The sequence below is a fragment of the Columba livia genome, chromosome 4, assembly GCF_036013475.1.
Source record: "Columba livia isolate bColLiv1 breed racing homer chromosome 4, bColLiv1.pat.W.v2, whole genome shotgun sequence".
In the NCBI taxonomy this organism is placed as follows: Eukaryota; Metazoa; Chordata; class Aves; order Columbiformes; family Columbidae; genus Columba; species Columba livia.
Window position 1 is genome coordinate 35911468 of NC_088605.1, and position 17809 is coordinate 35929276.

General features: G+C 35.3%; 1 protein-coding gene across 21 annotated transcripts in view; it reads right to left on the reverse strand.

Annotated features, from left to right (window-relative positions):
* Positions 1-17809, reverse strand: part of TENM3 (teneurin transmembrane protein 3) — a 1347463-nt gene that overhangs the window by 816980 nt on the left and 512674 nt on the right. The window lies entirely within an intron of this gene.

Sequence of the window (17809 nt, forward strand, 5' to 3'; positions counted from 1 at the left end):
CCAAAACATTAAAACTCTGATCTCTGGAATAAAAATAAGGCTTTAATCTTTGCTTTGAAACAGTTATCTCAAATATACTTTAAAAATCAGATTTAGAAAGACCCCTAAGAAATTGAATATCCTTCTTTAAAATTAATCAATCACTTTGAGGTTTTAGTGGAAGGAAATGGCCATAAACATCTTATGTACTCAGCTGGTGGTATTAATGGAAGGCAGACAGAAATGACAATTCTGTTAAAAATAGGGAAAAGCTGAGATTTGAAGTGAAGATTGCATGCAGAATACGTGGCAGGGAATGACAGGGAATTTTATAGGTGAACATGGCCTATGGAAAACTTATGGGAAAGGTGAAGGATTAATGAGGGATTCCGACTTATTTATTTAATTATTTCATTTTTTCTAGCATCTGTGTGAATTATTACCTATACGCCTGATACGTCCTAAAAGAAAAAACTGTGATGAATAAATAAACAGCTCTAGAAATCTTCAATAGGGTCCTTTACCTTGCAGGGAATATTATCATTGGCTTTTGATACAATTTCTGCTGCAGGGAAAGACTTTCAAAGCTCAGAATGCTGAAGTATTGCCAGGCACTCAAAGACCCCCTGCTGTGCGCGTCAAACTAAGAAATCTCTCTGAACTTGTCGAATTAAAAGTCATCTCTCCCTCTCTGCAACCCCTGCATGTGCTGGGAAGCTCTGTCCTCAATTTTTTAGGCCTTCCATGATAAACAAATGGAGCCTGAAGCATCTTTATTCTTTTCAGGCACATAATTAAAATTCTTTAAAAAATGTAATTGAAGGCAATGAATTTCAAAGGGAGGTTCTAGTTAACAACAAGGCTAGAACAGTTTCGGTAGGCCATTTTGCTTTACCATTCAATTTTGTTTCAAAGGTAAAAGCAAAACAGGCTTGTTAAGATCCTGGGTGTCTTTTTTATTTTTTATTTTGTTTGTACATCAAGAGGTTGCTCCAAACTTAAACATCTCAGCAGGATTTATGCTTTCTGGAATGTCATAAGACTTAATTACTGAAACAGCAAAGGGGACTATCCTATTAAAATATGAACAAAGCAGAAATTATTCTTGGTTTCTCAAAATCATTATTTATATATCCTCTCAAAAATTAAAGAATATATTTATTGACGAATTTGTATTTTCTTGGGAAGACTCTCATTTACCTAAACCATTGTAAATATTCACAACCTTGCCAATATTTTTGAATCTGATAATATATAAAATGCTGATTTTCTGTGATCACTATTGCTGTAAAACATTGTAATGATTATTTTCATTGACTATTTTTGTTGTTGCCAAGAAAAGAGCAAGCGCTGATCAAATGTATAATTTCAAATTAATACAAAAGGACTGAAAAACTATGTCTTTGGATATGAATACCAGGGATTGTTACACAATATTAACTAAAAGGCAGCAGAAGACAAGACAGTGTTTCAGAAAGTCAACTCTAAGGTGAATTCCTGGAGAGCTCAAATTTAAACCAGCTGAATTTGAATATCTCTTTTAGGGTAATTTTCAGTATCCCCCTCAATGGAAAGGAAAAAGCTTCAGTTACCTGTTTTTTTTTTTTCTTTTTTTATTTTTCTTTTTTCTTTTTTTTTTTTTTTATGCTGTGTTTTAAAAACCTGGTAATTCTGGCTATAAATTACCACAGAGAATATATTTTTTTAGGATTTTTCCCTAGAGAGACTGGAAATTGAGATGTTTTAAAGGAAAGTTATTTACAGTTCTTGCAGAATTAAAAAAAATAAAGGTGTAGCAAGGCAGCACAACTCTCCCAACTTCTAGTTACCACTTTGCTTCTGAATAGTTATGGTGCCTCTGGGAGACCTGAGACAACATCGCTAACATAGCTGCTTTTCATCCTTGAGGGAGGAAGCGCTGCATGTATTCTGCATGGGTCAACAAGTATTCTGACTAGTAGACAGGCAGAAAGAAGATCCAGTTGGCTTCACTGGAAAAGGCAATGCCAGAGTGGATTTAGCAGGAGCAAACTAAGGCTTTGACTGCACTACCAAGTAATAGTTCTGCCAGTCAGATATTATTTCATTACTATTATTTTTTTAATTTAAGTAAAAACTTATGCAGCATAGGGCATGGCCCCTTCCAGAGGTCATGCTGAACAGGCAATATAGAGAACAGTGTGCACCAAGTTTGGCCATATTTTGCCTCAGCAGGCTTTACATGCTCAGACTATATCAACTTTATGTCACACCCGGAACGTGCCACACAGAGCTTCACTTTGATGTTGTGCACATACAACTTTCACAAACTGCACAGAGGGCACCCATTATGCTCCAATCTGGACAAAATTCATTAACAAATAACAATCGTATCTTAAATCCAGCAAGACGTCATATTGGCACAAAAGCAGCAGGGCCAAATGCTACGTCATATGTTTCTACCCATGTGTTGTTTCCCAGGGTGCAGTCTACCACTAAAAACAACCCGAAGAATAAGGCAGTCCCTACCATGCCTTCTGTATCTGAGGATCCTTGTTGGGAAAATGTAAGCTGTTCTTAGCCTTCCCTTCAGACATTTTAGGGTGATTTAACAAAGTGCATTTATCATTTTTATTTTTAATTGTGTACAGCATCTTAATGTGCCACAAAATCAACACAAAACACAAACATAATCAACATTACCCATGAATCAACCGTCCTGGTTTTGCTAAAAACAAGTTTCTCTTTTAGTGAATTTGCCTGTCAGCTAAAGCCTTCATATTAACTGCATTTTCCTGGAGAACCAGACACATGTTTTGGTAAACCTAGCAAATGGAATGCAAACTTATTGATAAGCACAGATGGACATCTCACGAGAGGGGCGACGAGAAGCAAGTGAGCAAGAAACTGACCAACTGTGTATAACATCCCATTCACGTGAACACTTCATATAAAAGTGGGAGATCACGAGGATCTTTTTTGCTTTTCCCTTTTGCCCTTTTCCCTTCTGCTTATGGCCGACATTAGAAGAGGACCTTGCTAGTCGTCCCTGCGAACTGAGGCCTAGTGACAGACTGAATCCAGCCCCGATTGGCTGCAGAGTCTAATCCAGGACTTTGGTTGCCGGCTCTGCAGTTGCTGAGACTTTCAAGATTGGTTTTGTATATTTTGTATTATTTTCTCTATTCTTATTAGTAGCATTAGTAAAACATCTTTAATTTTTTCCAACTCTCTTCACTCTGTCCTTCTTTTCCTCCCAATCGCCTCTCCTTAGTGGAAAGGGGGGAGAGGGAGGGGGAAGTGGCGGGGGGGGGAAGAGGGGGTTAACAATACATCTGCCAGGGTTTTATTGCCACCCCGCAATCTTAACCCTCGACATCAACAAAAACATAAAGGTAGGCAAATTAGTATTTTCAAACTTCATTTGTGCTATAAAACTAAATTAAGGGAGGCGATGTGACTATAAAAAGTAACTCATCTTTCACCATCATTTGTTCTGTAGAATGTAAAAGATGCTGGACAAAAAAAACTTGTAAAATGAGACTGTATCTGATATTTTAGGAAAAAAATCAGTTTGGCCCAGTATTTAATGCCCGTTTGTGGAATGAGTAAAGGTTTCTTTAAGTTCAGTGAGCACTCACTGTAAAGTTTAGGGAAGATCAGTAGCTTAGAAAAAAGAGGCTACCAAAATATGAGTCATGTCTACGAACAAAAGTTATCAAAGTCTACTTGGCTGCCAGAGCGTCTTGAGTTTATTCCACCGCAGCACACATATTACTTGATTGAAAGGTGTGTGGTAATAAATCACCCAGGTCTCTATCTACTGTCGCTGGGCCAGAAATTCCCATTTGTTATGTCTGATTTCCTTTACTGATTTCTTTTTCCTAAGAAGCAGCAGATGAAATAATTTTTATAGTATTTGGGAACATATTTGAAATAGAAGAAATTCATAATAATTTTCCCCTCCCCTCCAAGCTAAAATTATCCCAACTTTGTTTTCACTCGTATGCTCATACTCTGGCAGTGATGTTATACAGTCATATTGTACATTCTTAGGTATGTTGAGGACACCTTTTTTAAGCAGAGAAAAAAGAAATCTCCTTTTATACCACTGTCACATAAGATGTTAATGCAAGTAATTTATTCCTTCAAAAGACACTTCCTGTTTATAAAAACTTACATCTTGTATGCCATAAAACTAATATCTAAAACTAATATCTAATTAGAATATCTATAGCAAAACTCTCCAAGATACAGTTTTTATCCTGTACTTCAACGTTCTGCAGACAAAACTGTTGGCAGATGTTGCCTTGACGATTTGAAATGAGGTACTGCTATTTCAGAAGATGGCAGAAGAGGGAGTAAGTGAATGTAAACTCAAATTATGAGTTCAATAAGAACTATAAAAGCAAGACAGAGTATTTTAGCTGTTCTCTCTCTTTTTCAAAATAGCTTAATTTCCATTTCCTTAAGATACCACTTTCCATATATTGTACAAAGCATACATCAGAATTTGAAATTTTCGGAGACTGGAATGCTCCTCCTTGTCATTCCTGTGTCTTGATCGTTTAGGTTAATACAGGTCCATGGTTTTTTCACTGTACCGTTAGTTCATATATTCTGTAACTATAAGAGAACATAACTTTATATGATAGATATAAAGCAGAGATTAGAACAGAACCATGGAGAGGACAGAGAGGAACTCCTTAGCTAGCAAAGTTTACGATCAAATGACAAGCTGTAAAGATTTAATTAAAAATACTAAAAATATAAGCTTAATCTTAAAAACAGTTTAAATCCCTCACATTAGTACTGATTTCAGTGTTCCATATGAACTAGTAATAAAAAATAACTAAAAATTCACCATCAAGGACTATTTTGCAGTGCTTTTTCTCTCCCCCACAGATGTAGGCAATATGACCCTCTCCCCAAAATACTAAATATTAGAGATTATCTGAAGTACTCAAAAATTTCCCTTACCATATATTTTGAATGAGATATTACCAGATGGTAATGAGGGAAACAGAAAATCAATAAAATAGAAAATCATAAGCAGGTGCATATTACAGAGTGCAGAAAATCTGATGCCCTTTTCACCACAAAAGCAAAGAAAGGAATTGATAACACTTAGCAGAAAGACATAAGCCTGTGCCAAAGTAACCCATTCCTGTAAAAATCCTCATGTATTTGCTGCTTTCTTTGGGTTGTTATTCTCTCATGAATACCCCTTCCCTGACATTTGTTTAGGAGCTCTGTGGCCCCTAATTCCTCATATTCCTAAATGTTTTTGATTCGTATTTTGCTAAAATCCATATATTCTACATTATTAAGTCTCGTTCTGTGCTGTTCCTGAAAGCTAACAGCTGTCAGACCCTTAAAGAGCTTTGACAACAACTAACACTTCTTTTCAAGCAAAAACACTTTGTATCACCTCAGTGATGTGAATGGTTCTTCGGATATGAAAGCAGAATAGCCTGACAGGTAAGCCTCTGTGGAGAAAATCTACTTTGCTAACAAATAACTTCAGCTCTTAAAGATGTTTGATGATATGATTATTTATTATATATGTAAATGTTGCCTATTGGGTGGGACAGAAAGTGTTCAAAAAGAGTGAAGAAAAACAAAGAGCACAGAGCAGCTCTACTGCACCTAAGAGACTGAGAATGGGGTGAGAATGGACCTGCAGAGTTTTCAAGGGCTTGTCTGTAGAAGACCCAATTGACTCTGACCGGCATCTATAAGTGAAGCTGAAATCTACCCTTTTGATTGAAATGTTCTTTAAATGGTAAAAATCAATTGTGAAGGATTCTCACACACTGAGTCTCTACACTGCTGTTCATTCTCATTTTCACAATACAACAGAAAGGGAAAACAACTTATATAGAACGAATATATAGGTACATCAAATATACTTTTATACTTGTTCTCTTCAAAATATATTAAAAACAAGATCTGTTCTTAAAGTAAGCTTCTGATTACAGTATCTTTTTCCCTGGATATATTCTGCTCTTTTTGCAGTCAATTTAGAAGTTCTTTTAAACAAACTGCACTGGTACCTTCCCCTTTTCACAGTTCAGAGTAAGGCACTGATGGCACAGAGTGTATCTGTTGAATTGAGTAACGAAGCACAGAAAAGGAACCTGACAGAGTTATGACAAGCAAACATTTGATACTGGGGAGAGAACTTTATGTTATTGATTATTGCACACTGCTGGAATGTTGTGTTACATGTTCATGTTAGCAGAATCACCATAAAAATGTTGAATTCTGGGATATCTTTACAGACAAAAGTCTGGAGGAAATTTAGACAAAATCAAACACTTCTTAAAATAATCACATTTTATATTGCAATGCTGATATTTATATTCAAAGATATATTAGCATAAGGAATTGGTGTATGTGGTAAGTTAAAATGTGTAATATTTTACATTTGAATTCAGAATTATGTTATTTTCAATTAACAAATAAAATGGATAGCTTATACACGGTTTTAGCAATTTCTGTTTCTAAAGGATGTCAGTGTAATTTCTAATTTTACAGAAGCTGGACTGCAGTTTCTAAAATTCAGTATTCTCACGTATCAACTGCATTTACTACACTGCAAGTATTTTAATTTCTTGGAATCTGAGGGTCATAAATTTAAGCAAACACTAGATGCTTAGAAACTTTCTCATAAAAACATATTAGGCCCAGAGTATCAACAAAGAAAACAATCTCTACGTTATAATTTTGAAGTTGCTGTATAGTGCATCAACAGCACTTAAACACTTCCTTTTTTTAAAATATGGGAATTTTAATAAATTAAGTCTTTTAAACTCATCTATGAGATGCATAAGATATATATTGATAGTATTATCTCCTGTACAATTTGGCTTTTTAAAATTTGTTTCTTTCATCTCTCAGGATATTTCTTTTAATCTCAAACTAATAGCATAAAAAAATTCGTGATCTTTTAATGCAAAATTTTTGAGTGAAAGAGAACTTCAGGTTTTTAAAATTTAAAGTTATACCTGCAAAGCGAATTCAAAGCAGAACTATGTCTTTGTATCTAGTCACCAAAACTCTGTAATTCCATTATACTGTTTAGGGGCTGGGGATGATAGAACAGATTTTACTGTAAAGAAACCCTGTGCATGTTAGACTGGCTGCAGTATGGGTGGATTAGTTACAAGCACAAGTTGAAACTGACCACAGCACATAGTAAATACAGCTTGTCCTACAGCTTTTACCGTCACATGTGAATTTTACCTGTGTCTAAATATACAATGCACAGGGAGAGAAATTGGTTGATGGGCTGGGCTCAAAGGGTTCTAGTAAATGGGGTTATGTTGGGCTGGTGACCAGTCACTAGCGGGGTTCCACAGGGATCCATCTTAGGGTCAGCACTCTTCAATGTCTTTATAAATGACTTGGACACAGGTCTTGAGGGAATACTTAGTAAGTTCACCAATGACACAAAATTGCGAGGAGCTGTTGACACTCTGGAGGGCAAAGAGGCCCTGCAGAGGGATCTGGACAAATTGGAGAACTGGGCAAGCACCAATCGCATGAACTTCAGCAGAGGCAAGTGTTAGATTTTGCAACTGGGACACAGCAACCTTGGTTGTACACACAGACTGGGGGACGCAATTCTGGAAAGTAGCTCTGCAGAGAAGGATCTGGGGGTTCTGATCAACGGTAAGTTGAACATGAGCCAATAGTGTGCCCTGGCATCCAGGAGGGGCAACCATGTCCCGGGGTGCACCAAGCACAGCATTGCCCGCCAAGTGAGGGAGGTGATTGTCCCACTCTGCTCTGCACTGGTGCGGCCTCACCTGGAGCACTGTGTGCACTTCTGGGCACCACAGGAAAAAAAAAAAAAAAGGTATTAAGCTACTGGAGAGTGTCCAGAAGAGGGCTACAAAGTTGGTGAAGGGTTTGGAGAGGATGATGTACAAGGAGCGGCTAAAGTCATTTGGTTTGATCAGCCTGGAGAAAAGGAGATAAAGTTGAGACCTCATCATGGTCTACAGCTTCCTCACAAGGGGAGTGACCAATGACAGAATCCGAGGGAATGGCAGGAAGATGTGCCAGGGGAGGTTTATGTTGGACATTAGGAAAAGGTTCTTCACCCAGAGGGTGGTGGAGCTCTGGAATGGGCTCCCCAGGGAGGTTTCACAGCCCCAAGCCTGACAGTGTTCAAGAAGTGATCGGATAACACCCTCAGACACATGGTGTGAACTGTGGGATTGTCATATGCAGGGACAGGAGTTGGACTTCATGATCCTTGTAGGTCCCTCCCAACTCAGGACATTCTGTGATTCTAAATGGGTTAGCATGAGTTTATGCTCCACTGAGAGTGCACTTGCCATTTCATGAAACTATTTATTTCTATACTCAAGTATTAATGAAGAATTCTCTCACAATTTAGATGACTTTCAATGTAGCAATTGGAGAGGTTTGTTCCCACATATTTTTGAATTCAACAACACGACCTCTATGGTATGAAAAAAGATTCAAGATAACAATATTAAACTTTTTTTTTTTTTTTCCACATAATGAGATTTCCTTCTCAGTATTTCCAACAATTATTTTATTTTTTGGATAATAGTTCGATAAAATAACTTGCTCAGACTCACATACAGTAGACATGCTCACTGGCATTATTTTGGCATTCATTTTGTTTTAATTTCAGTTTACCATTTTGTTTTAGGTATGCATATGCTCAGTTTTATGGCAGCAAGTATAATTGACACATTATAACTGTAATATATTCTTCATAACTCCGTGTTGTGCTCTATGAGATAAATGGAAAACAAACATCATAAAGAGTGAGGCTTTTAGTCAAAACTTTCCTTCTGAGAGCTGGAAAGAGTTAAAGAGTTCTGTGGACTATGGCGAATGGCCACACACAGTGTCATTGTACTCCAGAGACCCTTGGGGCTCGTTGGCCTGCCACACACTCCCGTGGTTTTTTGAATTTTTTTTTTTCCCCCAAGTTCCACTCCTTCAAAATACTTTTCATTCTAGAAATTGTAAAAAGTCTGAAATAATTTTATAAATAAAGCCTATTAAGTCTTAGTACAATTTATCTGATTTTCATTATAACAAACTACGGTATTTCTTTTGTTTTTTCTGATCTCAGCAGATACAGTAGAGCTCATGAAAAAAAATATTTATAAGCTACTTGTGTGAACAGTAATTAAGTGGCATGTACCTCCACAACATGTTAATAAATCTGCCATAAATTTATTTAGAGCATTAGCATAAGACTGTGGAATAAACAAGACCTTAATAAATATTGAAGCAAAGACTTAAAGACTTGGTAAAGGAAAAAAAATATCATAGACTACATGATGACAATGTGAGAGCTATAAAGTAAGCTAAATAGTTTTAAAAACAAACCCAGAAATGTGATAGATTTGATTTAGCTGAATCTTGTTAAAGTATTTCATGCTGATTTCACAGGAAGTCAAGATGAAGATGGGAGTGCTGAGAATAATTATGATACAGAGAAGAATCTGGCTAGAGTCTGAAGGAAGATTTATAGTGGAGCTCTTGAAATGAGGAAGATCTTATGTAATAGAGAGTCAGATAAAATATAATGTACCAATGAAGGCTGCTGATGTGATTTCATTATTTTTAACACACGAAGGAAGTGGAAGATCTTACAGGAAGACCTTTAATACCTTTTTTTCAACTATATTAACAGAAGTATATAGAAATTAAAGTTAAAAAGCACAATTCAGAGTCATGCACTTATGAACTAAACAATTTGTATGTATTAAGTACTGGGTTTATGAACAAGAGAACACTGAAAATGTTTTATTTATTTAGCCTTTTTAAAAATTAAATCTGAGAAGGAACATGATTACTGCCCATTGTTGAAGAAAGTTTAAGCCTAAAACATAAGAATAAATGCGTATAACTGGCAACCAATAGCAAAAATGGATCCCAGAGGAAAAGTTCTAAACGCTAAAATTGAGGTGTTCTGAAGTATTAATTCATCCTGCATACTGTAAACAAATCCTGACCAATGAGATTTATACAATGTCATTTCCAGGGATAGCAGAAGCTGTTAATTTTGTGGTGCTGTGAAGATCTATGCTACTTAGCTTTCTTAGGAAAGGAGAAGAGAGCAGAAAGAATGTATCTAAATATGCTCTAAAAAGACTAATTTTCAAAAGCATCAATCATACATTTTTAAGCATGATTTCTGTTTGCACTATCTGGCATGATGGATGCTTCTATTTCAGGGGTTAAACCCCTTCAAGAGGCTGATTTAGACTGGGATTTCAACCACTTTTTTTTTTCTGAGCATTAAACTCTGCTCTTTACAGCTAACAGCATAGCTGTTTCTACATTTGTTCTCTTCATTCAGACCCACTTTTTTCCTTACTACTTCCTGAAATTTACCGAGATCTTGGAATTTTCATGTGAGTTTCATGAAGTGGATTGTATAATAGATAATGTGCACCATTCTAATCCAAGAGCAGACTCAAGACAAAGTAATTTTAAATCCAGCTAGTATGTAGTTTCTCCCTTTTTCCAGTAAGTACGTTGCACTGGCAGATTACTTTCCCATTTTTTTTTATCTTGGTAAATCATGGAAGGGCTATTAGAAGAAAATGGAATCAAAGAGGGGAGACCAACATCCTAAAAAACCTGCTATAGACTGTCCATATTTTCTAATTTTAGTTTACCTAAGCTACTATGGCAACCTGAGATTTTGTACAATATAAAGCTAAACAATCCTCACTAGAAATTAATCTCTATTAACTATAGAAATCTGGAATATTTTACTTATTCCAAAATTATAGCACTAAACTGTTGCCAAACTCTCTTCTTCACTCATTTTCACTCTTCATCTAATTTCTAAAAAGTCACACAAATTCAGAAAAACTCTTCCTTACTCTGAAACTTCTGGTATCAAAGCTTATTATTATGAATTTTTCTAACATGCTGTCCTTTTTCCCCAGTCCAGTTCTTATTACAAGATCTTGAATATTTCAGATTTTCTTAGAAGTAATTTAAAACCAAATTTACAATCTAAATAGATTGCTGGGTCTTTTTCAGCAGGAATGAATTCTCTCTCCAGTTTATGTGCTAGCTGGGTACAACAGTTGGAATAGGTGTGTTCTCCATAGTTCATGATCCTATTTCACACTATGAAGTATTTGTAGACTCATGACAGCCTTTGTGTATTCCAGGATATTTCAGGATGTATTAGTGATTTACTGCCTACTGGCCTGTTGTTTCACTTTAAAATAGTACTTAATTGCTGATCAAAAAGGAATATGTGCTTTACCGTATTTTACCAAAACAATACAAAATAAGGAATACAAAAACATGTCTGTTCATCAGTTTAGCAATACTCCCAGTTGTGCCTAAAAGCCTACTGAAAACCAAAGGCAACGGCATGCCTAACACTGCCAAAGTCACCCATCGCCCACATTCACAGCATTCTATTCAAGCAGAACTGCACATAGAAAGGAGAAGTGTTACTTTGATTATTTGCTAGATTTATTGTAAATCAATTCAACAAAGTAAATTTGCTATCTTCCAACTTCCTGTTCCATCTTCATATAACAATTTTGTCAAATATGAACAGGTTTATACCACTTTGCAGAAGACAGAGCACTTCTGAAGAACATCAGGAAACTGATTTGACATGAGATGTAGCAATTGAACCGAAATTCTATCCTTAACAAATTTTTGTCCACTTTACAAGATTATACGATAAACTCCTGGCTTAAAAGCACAGGAAAGGACTTCAGGACTATCAGATTCAATCACCTGCTTCTACAGAATTTGTCTGTTTTGTCCTGATTAGTTTGACCACTGCTCCAGGAAGACAAATGCTTTCCATTTCTAGCTAAATAGTATGAGAGTAGTGGTAACTGCTGAAAGTTATTTGTCTATGAAAGTATGCCTGGGTAAAGTCAGGCCGTTCCCCTAATCTAGTGATCATGTAACAGTCAGGAAACATACAGGACTGTACTCGATTATAAAAACTATTACCCGAGCTTCAGCATTTCCTCTATGCATCTGTTCATAAAATGTGAGGTGGAATTCCAGAGTCTCCAGCCTGGTACATCTCTGGCAGCTCGGTTTTTTTCTGGACTTCAGGTTGTATGGATGCAAAAGAATGAATTCTTGAAACAGTTTTCAAGTTAAATGCCCACCTTTATTTTAATGATTGGGTCTAATAATCTGAAATGTTTATTAGATTATGCAAGACCTAATAGATATAGATATAGATATACAAATGCTTAATGGCTGTTCTTGAAAACAGAAACCTGAAGATAGTGAAGGTTTTCACTGAGGGTTTAGTGTTGTAATTTCTCATGCTCCACAATTGCATGGGACTACAAATGCTCCAAGCTAAGGAATCAATATGCTGGTGCTATTAATTTAGATAAATAGATGTTTTTCCTATGGCCAAATATCAGTGAAGTGTCCTAATATGTATTAATCTCCAGCTGCGAAAATATGCACTGGTTTTAGAGAGGAAGAGTGTTTAGTTAGTGTCATCTCTGTGGGAATAATTACACATAGACTACAAAAGAAATAATAATTAAAAGTACACCTGAAATATCCTACTGAGCCACTTCTTGAGAACAGGTCATTTTATGTAAAACTCCACATGACTATTTGGAATTGTACATGTAGCATCATTATTCTTTCATATTCCCCAGCACTTTCTGAAAAACAAGACAAATCCTATATGAATGAACAACTGCAAATACATTCTGTGTTGATAGTTGTGCTACTGTAGATTGTATGACATATTTATAGTATTATTTGTTGTCCTGGCTGAAAAGATAATCAGGTGCGTATAGTCCAGCAGCCTAGAAAAGCATACAAGTGAATTCTGATTTGAAATATCTAAAACCATTGCTTTAGAAATACTTGAAGTATTTTGACTAGAAAGCAACACAGCTGCTACACGATGTCATTAGCCTTTTGATATTGCTTTACTTGCAGTTAAATGTTTCAGTCATAATACCTGAACAATGGCACTACCAGTATTTACTCTAAATGTTGGAGCAAGCCTGAAGTGGTATAAATAATAAGTATTCATCCACTTATTATATGCATGAAACTTAAACATACAAGAAATTTCAGCCCTTGAACACAGAAGAATTCTGTGAAATATTTCCAAAACACACGGATGTTTTAGTAACTAGAGAAATAGTACTAATCCTAATTAACTCTTATGCTGTTCTTTTAATTCATAAATGTCATGGCTTTATTCATAATAGAGTTATGTTACACAACATTCACTCTGTGATCATTAACTTCAAAAAAAAACAACCAAAAAACTTGAGGCATTCATGCTACCTATACAAAACTACCCTAAAAATGTGCTCTGTTTTTTCTTATTTCCTTTCTACTAAGTTAGGAGGGCATTTTGATGTAGCCATTAAACAGATGAACCAAAATTAAGGACTTCTAGAAACTACAGGTATAAAAATAAAACACCATAAAAACTCCGAAGAATATATAATACTCATTTTGATCATAATCCACTGAATTACTGAGGGCATGACTACATGATTTAATATACCACTGTGTTCAAGAACTCTGAAGTCAGGTCTCTAAGAGGTGATACATCTATGTGGCAGAGTGCATGCTCTCTATGGTCACCAGCTTTCATTTCTTACCATTTTAACCCAGTACTGTACAGAGGCTAATTAGCATTACCTCTTAGAGAAATTTCACCTGCAATAAGGTTGCAGCCTATTGCTGCAGCTCTACTGCTTCCACGTCCAGAAGCAGCCCCTTGTAGCGCTGAGGTTCTGCCTGGTGTCCCATGTACCCCATGTCTTGGTCTCCACACCAACCCCCATATTTTTGAAAGAGCTTAGTCACACTGAGAGCAAGTGCAATTCAAGCTACCAAACAACACCGGCAGTCTCAAAGATTTTTTCCCAGGATATAATGGCTACATTTTTCACTAAGAATACCCTTAGATTTAGTCAGTTAGCTAGGTGTCTAATGCTAGAAATCACAACCAATCTTTTAGCAGATGATGACTATTATTGACAAGTAATTCTTCTACTTTTAAAATTCTGGTTTGTTGTTAAAATGACACTAAATAGAAAGGTTGCATGAATCTGAGCTAATCTAAGGAAGAACTGCTACTTCTTAGTTAAACCTTCTCATTCAGCCCAGCAATATCCAGTGGAAGAGGCCATTTCATGTGATACAAATTACAAGTTTTGAACCAAAAAATGAGTCAGTGATTTTCAACACCTGTTTTTCTTTCAAATAACATTTAATTATTAAACTGACTATAAAGAGCATTTTAAAGTAGTCTGTGCTGGTTTAAATTGTCTTTCCTGAATTAGAGGCAGCTGAAACACAGTATCGCTTCCTGTTCAGGATCCAACAGTAAGGATTATTAAAAGAATTTCATTTCAACACCAAACGTTATAGATTTGAAGTACTCTGTTCAGTTGTTACTTATGCACAGAACTCAGTAGTAGTTTTGATTCAGCTTGATCAAGCTTCTATTTACGTATTTCTTTGGTTAGTCAAAAGAAGAAACAGAGACTGTAGCTCAAGTATTGCAGTACGTGAATGCCACAAGTTATAAATAGCAAGCACATAGATCAATATATGCAAGAGCTCTACCATTTTTCTGTTTTATTTTCTTCATGTATTGCATTTTAGTTACTAAATATCTGATATCCCTGTCTCTATTCTAATGCTAGTGTTGAAATGTCTTTCTACACAGTGGCGCTGCAAGGAAATCCTTTCTAAACCAGTAGTAAATGTTTGTCTTTCATAGAGAAAGAAAGAAAAGCGGAAGACGACACCAAAAGAATGCTAGACAACCACATATGTAAGTAAATTGAAAAATATATCAATAACTGCAGTTCTGATTTTGAAAGTAGTAAAGTTCCATGTACAAACTGAAATGTATATTTATGTTAGCAACATTTTCCTTAGCTGCAAATTTTACAATAAAAAATAACTTCCAAGAAAAAATCCTTTTCCTCTACAATGTGTGTGCACTTCAGTGATCAGATTCGTCACAATATTTCAGTTTAGAAAATGCAGAACTAAGTCCAACATTAATTAAAACTGGGATTTTTAAAGACCGTATCTGTGCTTAGACAGTTGAGGCTCAAAACATTGCAATCATAGAATCATAGAATGGTTTGGGTTGGAAGGGACCAGGAAGATCATCTAGTTCCAACCTCCCTGCCATGGACAGGGACACCTTCCACTAGACAATGTCACAATCTGTCTCATGTTTTTTTACAGAGAAGATTAAGTGGATGATTAAGTTGAATTCCAGAGCATGCATGCAGCTGAATTTTTCTGTAGGTCATTCATACATATATTTTTACAATTCGGAAAATACTGCAGAATTTATGCTCTTAATTTTATACAGTTGATTGAACTACATATTTTTAAAATTTTATACAGTAGTAATGAAAATTGATTTACCGTTTTAATAAATAAATAGACATGTAAGGTTGATAATATTCTCCTTCCTTCTTAAATTCAAAGAAAGGTGGCAAAACTGTTTACATGTGTTGAATCAGGACAGTTGCAATCCAGTTCAGAATGAAAGCTTAGTATTTCAGAGACAAATGTAAATAAGACACAAACCATGAATTATTTGCATAAAGAATTAAAAAAAATATATATATTTTGAATAATTAGTGCATGGAAGAGAATTCAGATCTTTTTCAACACGTTATAGGCATTAATGATGAAATTAAGACAAGTCAGTGTACACTATTCATCCAGCTACACATACAGCTTGATCACTACTTCTTGTAGGAGAGAAAGCAAAAACTTATTTTCTAGTGTTTTCAGAAGATGAGAATTTTTGAGCTATTTCTTAAGTTTCAGTTTGTAAATATGGTGCTGGATCACACACATCTCATCTGCAATAGATGCACACAGAATCACTTGCTATGGCTTGATAGAGTATTCGAGGACTGGAACTCACATTTTATTCGGTGACCAAGATGAGCTGTGAGTTCTTCTACCCTAGTACAAAATAATTTTGAACACATGTAACTACATAGGGTATTTGGATTCTTTACTTGTTGATGAACTCGGATTTAAGAAATACACCAATCAATCTTTTCCTGTAAGCAGGAACTTATTTAAGAATGTGAACCATGAGATTTAGGAGAACTTTCATCTCAATTTTCTATTATAAGGTTATCAAAATTATCAGTTAATAATTTAAAAATTCTCTACTTATCTAGCATACGGTACATATGCCCTAAGGGAAAGAAATACAGGCATATATTTCAAACGCAAGACATTCCCTTTCATAAGAAATCTTCAGATTGTAGTAATTTCATATAATCTATCACATCTGTCACAGTTTTCTCTGGATTTCTAACCTCTCCAATTTACTCTTCTTACTACAGACTGCATGATTTATGAGTACTGATAGCTAGAGAGATAGCTGTTGAGATTAACAACGTAACCTACCCCACATCACTTCAGAAGTGGTTTCTTCTGAAATGTGCAGTTACAGTGAAATGGAATCAAAACACATTCCAACGTGTTTTTAAACTAACTTGCTTATTCACCAAGATAAATACAGAGAGACATGAAATAGCTCTAATGACCTTTTAAAAAATGTTAAATATATGTAAAAATATAAAAATGATTGTTTACTATTTTAATATTGTCATTTACTCTGAATGCAATTTATGGTATGTATTCCTAAATATTATCACATAATATTTTGTATTAGAAACAAGTATATTTTTAACAGTGAATTACATTAAATACATCCTCAGATTTAAAACAAACACTATGTAGACAAAATGTAAAACATTGTTCTGAAAATCTTTATGAGAGCCAAGGAACTGGTAAATTTCAAAAAGTGATGAAGCATGATATTACGTGTGTTCTCCTGAGACGATATCAAGTTTCAAAGCCAGCACATTATAAAACAAAATACAAATAGGCCTTCTTCACAAATTTCTAAGGGTAACCACAAAATAGATTTAATTCCTAACATATTTTTATACATATGTTATCTATGATTACAATTATACCAAATTTATTTATATATATATGTAAAATTCCAATAATTCTTTTTAATATAAGTACTCTCTCAAAATTCAGCACAAAGTTTGAGTGATCTTGTCATAGTTTTTCTTTACGATAAATACTGCAATGCCTGTGCATTCTGGATTGCAGTAACGCTGGATGCTTAAAGAATGGAGATCTCCCTCCTTACTCTTTTTTTTTCTTTCTTTAGGCCTAGAACAAGTTGGAAACTTTTCCAAGCTTCTTATTTATTTATTTCCCCCCACCCACCATATGGTTTCCAAAGTAAAATCTTTCACAGGAAATAATTATTCTGAGCAATTTCCTTCAATCCTTATTAGATGTGAATGCAATCAAGGTGAAATATTTCAGGAAGGAACTGATCCAAATCAGAATGTCTGATTTGTTGAACATTTTGAAGTCGGTCTTTATGGCCTCAGCCACTATCATGTGCTATTTGCAATTTAGGTGCCATATATCCCCTGTAACTGAAATGCGTCAGACAGACTAAGTTTGCCAGAACTCGTTGGCCTGGAAAATCTAAGTCTGGACTCTGCTTGACAGGTATCTAGAAATTCACACGTGGTATGGAGAAACTAATCTGGCAACAACTGATTGATTATCTCTTCTAATACAAAGATTAGGGGATATTAAATTAATCTAGTGGATGATAGGCTCAAAACAAAGAGGGTATATCTTCTGGTACATATATTAATAATTAAGCTGTGAATTAATGAGAGCAGTTCAGGGAAGAACAGATGGCACTGGATTTGGAAGAGGATCCAGACACCTATGTGGAAGCAGACTTGGAGCTATCAATATACACTTGCCC